Raw genomic sequence first — 5,999 nt, 5'->3', positions numbered from 1 at the left:
GTGAAGATTGAAAACAAAGTCAAATGACTCCAAGGCAAAAGTCACTCCACGTATTGTTGTCCACTCACCCCTTTGTGAAGGATCTTTTCCAATGGTATCAAGTACTCCAAGAATTGTGGGGTACATGCTAATAATGTGCAAAATGGTTCTAAAATGAGAACTTCATGGAGTATCACGGGGTCTAGCTAATCACATCTCTTGATTTAACCCACTTCCACTTTCACTTTCACACATTTCAAGTACTTCCAAAACCTTTTGAGCTCTGACATCTCAAAGCATGTCATGACGCTTGAAGAAACTCCAATAATATTGAGCATGTAAGAAACATGATAGAAAAACCACCCCCACATGGTACATTTCCCTTTGCCACGACAATAAGAACCAATTCAAGTTGAGGTGCAAAGCAATGAATGTAATAAGCAGAGGGTGACTCTTTCATGATCAATGTTTAACCCTTTAATCTTCCCTTCCATGTTGCTAGCCCCATCATATCCTCGCCCACAAATTTGATTAAGATTCAAATTATGAGCAGTATTCAATTGTAGATTTAAGTGACAATGAAGTTGTGTTGGCAAGACAAACAACTCCAAGAAACCTCTAACATCCCTTTTGAACTTTATTAACATAACATATGAAAATAGCAAGTTGCTCTTTGTAAGATACATCACTACACTCATCGGCTAGGATTGCATAGTGGTCATCACCAAGATCTTCAATAATATATTTTCTAGTTTGCACTTCACAACATTCAATAATTTCTTTTTGTATTGTTGGACTAGTTAAGATGCAGTTTCCAAGAGCATTGTGTAAAACAATCTTATTAACTTGTGCATCATTTTATGAAAGCCATTTTAGAAGTTCAAGAAATTTTCCCCTATTGCAGGATTCTTCACTCCCATCATGTCCAGGAAATGCCAATCCTTGGTTCAAAAGAAACCTCAAGCATCTAGGTGAATAAGTTAGCCTCGCCTTGTAAATAGGTAGATCTTGTTTAGACACCTTCACAATGATATTATTAACTGACGTTTGAGGTGTCACAAATAAATTGTACTTCTCTTGAGCTTGGTATGAATGCTACCAATGCCGCCCACATGTTTTTCTAGTGCATCAAGTTTGTTCCAAATTCTCAAACATTTTTGACAAAGGCATCACCACTAGGCCCCACATTAGTTTTCCATTTGAACACATAACACATAAAGCAATAAGGTGCTTCCTTTGAGACACTATATTCTAGCCATCTGTACCTTGCAAACCAAACAAAACTGAAGTATCGAATTCTACCATAGATTTTCCTGACTTCAAAAGCATGTTCATATGGTTGACATGTAGTTTTTGCAATATATCTTACTCAAACATTATCTTGATCATTAAAATCACACCTAAAGTAGGATTTCTTTTCCCTGGATCGCCAGAAAGGACATATGCACTTGGCTGGTGTGGTGATGGAAGGCATTGTCTCTTCAATTTCAGCATCGATCTCAATATCTGTATCCATGTCTATACCATAATAGATTGGAGGTGGGGAATTAGGGCAGTGTGCATTTCCAATATCTTCTGTGTGGTGTTCAGTTGCAACCTTCCCGCTTTGTCTCCATGTTTTGGAAAAAGGTCCATAATTTCACCATTCCTCTTCATGTTATGTTCAGTAATTTCATCATCATTTTCAGCAACATATAGAATCAGTTCAACACAAATAGTCTCTCTCTAATCCGTTCTACAATTACAAAAAACCAAGGACAACTAAAGTAAATAAATAAGAATCAATTGTTGAGCATAGCATAAGCCAGTAATTTAGCATATACACTGTACTGGGCATGTATACCTAATTTTTGGGGAAGCGGGAACAAGATGGGTCAATTTTGTAGGAAGGTTAGAAGCTCACCTTGTAGATTTGCTAAACCAGAGTTTGGGGAGCGCCAAGTGAGACCGTGAGGGAGATGCAGCTGGATGCTAGAGAGGTGTCCAGCCAGAAGGGTAGCTTGCCAACCGCCGGTGATGGTGACTGGGCGGGATCGGGATCGCTGAGACAATGGCTTCCAAGAATCAAGGCTCTCTCGTGTCTTCACGATGGCGAGGTTAGTGGGGGAGTGGAGGTAGGATGTGAGTGGCGATGCTAGGGGCTAGCTAGGGCTCAATGGCAAACAACGATGCCAGAACTGGGAGGCAACATGTAGTGGCCGACCATGCAAGAGCCTCTCTTTCTCCCTCCCTCCCTCCCTCCCTCCATCTCTCTCTCAATGGGAGAAGCAGGGATCGATCCCTGGATCTCCAGGAAGATCACGGGTGTTGCAAGCCACTCCGCCTAGGTCCCTCGCGTGGTAAGTTATAGGGATGCATCCTGCTTGAGGTTGTTGGAGCCTCTCTTTTTTTTCCTTTTTTTTCTTCTTCATTTTTTCATTCTTTATTGCACTTTGTTTCTTTTTTGGGGTTCATTTTCATGTTTCTTTTGTTTATTTTACTTCTTTTTTCGGGTTTCTTTGTTCTTTTGGTTATTATTTTACATTTTTTGTACATGCCAACAATATTTTTCTAATACACGTCTAACATTTTTCCAACACAAATTAAACATTTCTGTAATACATGGTCAACCTTTTTCTATACACATCTTATTACATTTTTCATATACAAGATTAATAATTTTTTTAATACATAGTCAACATTTTTCTATCATTTTTTAAATGCTTGATTAACATTTTTCAAATAAAAATATTAATATTTTTTTAATACAAGGTCAACAATTTTTCTTTACACATTTAATATTTTTCAAACACTTGTTCAATATTTTTCAAACACTTGTTCAATATTTTTTTATATGCTTGATTAACATTTTTATATACATGATCGAAAAAATTCATCATTTTATTAATACATTGTCAAAAAAATTCTATACACATTTGACATTTTCCAACTTATTAACATTTTTAATAATTGTTCAACATTTTTTCAAATGCTTTATTAACATTTTTATCGACATGATCAAATTTTTTCATCATTTTTTAATACATGGTCAATATTTTTTTTCAAATGCTTGATTAACATTTTTATATACATGATAAAAAAAATTCATCCATTTTTAATACATTATCAACATTTTTCTATACACATTCAACATTTTCCCGGACGCTTGTTCAACATTTTCTAAATACTTGTTGAACATTTTTCAAATGTATTTGTAGAGTGTATTTCGTTATATATATTTTCTGTACTCTTGGGAGTATATACTCCCATCTTCAATATACCTCGTATATGCATTGATTATACCCCTTATCATTCTCAATATACTTCATTAAATATTCTAAGATACCTCAATACAAGTTTTGTTGAAAAAAATATCATTTACGACCTACTTTTTGCAATATACCTTTTTCACGTACAAACAAATCAGTATATACGTAAACCTTTGAAAATATGAGGCACACATGATTTTTTTTCATGAAATCCATTTTAAGGTATCTAGTAATTATTAATGAAATATATTAAAAATAATAATAAGCTATAAAAGATTCATCTATGTGGTATATGAGGAGCGAGAGTACGTACTTCCAGGAATACACAATCATTTTTCTATATATATATATATATATATATATATATATAGAGAGAGAGAGAGAGAGAATATTTTAAAATATAGAGAAAACTATAAAAATAAAGCAAAAAACGAGAACAAAAAACAACAAAAAAGAGATCGTGGCCTACCGCACACATGGACCGGGCCATCTTGCTCCCCCTTCACCGAGTCGGAAGCTGAACTCACTGAAGGCGAGATATAGGGGTGCCCCGAGACTGGGAAATAAAAAGACCTACTCAACTGGCCAGTTGGCCTTGGAAAATAAATTAGTATACAATAAAAAAACAATTCTCAATATTCTGGGTGGGACACAACCACCGTTCCTACACACTGTCTTCGCCAATGGTTGTTACCCGTGAACACATGAGTTTCCGGCAGTGACCACGCCCGGCGGTGTTTTGCAACAGTGGTGGCCAGATGCTGGAACAATGACGACGGGCTGCTGGAACCTACGAACACACGAGCTTCCGACGGTGACCACACCCGGCAGGGGTGCTGAAACCGGCAGGAGCCTAGTGCTGTGTCGGTTGTGATCTACGTGATGTTGGAAGCGGTGGCCTAGATGTTGGTATCGACCTCGCGAGGTGCTTTCTTCCTGAGATGTTGTGCCATGCTTTTTTGCAAGAACAGCGTCGTGAGATGATGGGACCGACTTCGTGAGATGTTCGAAACGGCATCGTGAGATGCTATGGGCGCCTTCGACCAAAAGTGCAACCGGCAACGGTGAGTGCTGCGAGCGGCCTCGCCGGTGATATGATCCATGCTACCAACATCGATGAGTTGTATTGTGATGAGTGCACCAGGATGCTACATATGGAAGGCTACGCGCAATGCGCCCAACGATGAGCGGTAGCGCACGCAGACGAAGGCGAGCTGTGACTCATGCGGCCAAGCTCCTACAACGGTGATAACGACTCAAGGCGAAGCATTACTCGATGGTGTTGATGGCCATCGGGGAGGCCGCGAAGCTCGAGCTCCCGCCCCTATCCATCCGCTACCGGCGGAGGGCGAACTACTTGTCATCGGGAGCGGAGTTGGATTCCTCCTTAAGGAATGCCTCCTAGTCAACGGTTCTAACTTGTTTTTCGATCCGCTGCTCGAGTTGGCCATGGTTGCGCTGGGAGGGGAATGTTTTGGAGAGGGGGCGGGACGGGTAGCGGAGCGGTCAAGAGTGCGGATTGTGGACTAGGGTTTGGTTTGGGTGGGGTATATGTCGGGTTGAACCGGGCCGGCCTAGGACGGTTCGACGTGGAGGCAGCGTCCGGACTGCACCATATTCGCCCCATATATGAATTGGGTTTGGGGGTGCCGGACGACCCGGACATTTAAAGCATCTATAACCGGACCTCTCAATTCGTCCCTAAACATCTGTGCGGACAACTCGGACACTACCTGGACCGAAAAAAGTCACCCAACCGAACCCCTCATAGCCTGCCCAAACGTCTGGGTTGTTCGACACCCACCAAACACAGCCCATAGGTGGGGTGGATATGGAGGGGCCGGACTGGACGCGCCCACCACATGGCCCAGACTGGCCCAGTCCGACCACACATATACACCACCCCAGACCAAACCCAGTCCATAGTCCACACTCTTGACTGCTCTGCTCCACTGCCTGTCTCCTCCCCTCCCCGTCCCTTTCCCTACCAGCGTCACCAAGGCCAACTCCGGCAGCGGATCCGACAATGAGACCGACCCCATCGACTAGGAGGCGCTCCTCAAGGAGGAATCTAGCTCCACCCCGAACAACGAGGAACTCGCCCTTGACATTCCTCACAGCCTCCCTAGTGGCCCATCGGGGCACTTGCAACTATGTGTCTGCCCGCGCCCGCCATCGTCGTTCACGTCATCCTCGGTCAGGCGGCGTGATGACCAACGACACCTAGCACCTCCAGCCCTGCTCCTCCCGACAACGCTAGTTCACGTTCCTGCATAGCCGAGTCAGTGGCCATGACTTCATCATTCGGAGGCGCGGGTTGCTCGCCACGCGAGGTAGAAGGTACGCATGCCGGATCTAGCATGTTCGACCACGGGTCGTGCAGATCCGCGACCAAGCCGCTTCCGCCTGCCGACTCCGAAGACGACCTCCTCTATGACATCATCTGCTGGTCCTTCACCTCGGCGGAAGCGAACGCTTGCCGCCAGCAAAAAAATGCCAAGGTATTGCGGCTCGGCATCGAAAAGTCCAAGCGGCTAGCCCGACAGAGGGCGGTCAACCAGGCGAAGGCTCGGCGCCTCGCCAAGGAGGAGGCCGCACCGCCGGGCGTCTGGCCAGGCTCCTCTGCTCATCTTTATCCTCCTCCAACAACATCAGCACCACTACCGACGAGGACGACACCCCTCCAACCACCGACGCCTATACTGCGGAGTACTACCGCCGCTCCGGAGACCGCAAGGGGAAGGGATTGGCGAGGAAGTGGTGAAGCCCGGC

This window comes from Triticum dicoccoides, chromosome 4A, assembly GCF_002162155.2.
Source record: "Triticum dicoccoides isolate Atlit2015 ecotype Zavitan chromosome 4A, WEW_v2.0, whole genome shotgun sequence".
NCBI lineage: Eukaryota > Viridiplantae > Streptophyta > Magnoliopsida > Poales > Poaceae > Triticum > Triticum dicoccoides.
The sequence above is the reverse complement of the archived record's forward strand: the minus strand, read 5'-3'. Positions refer to the sequence as shown.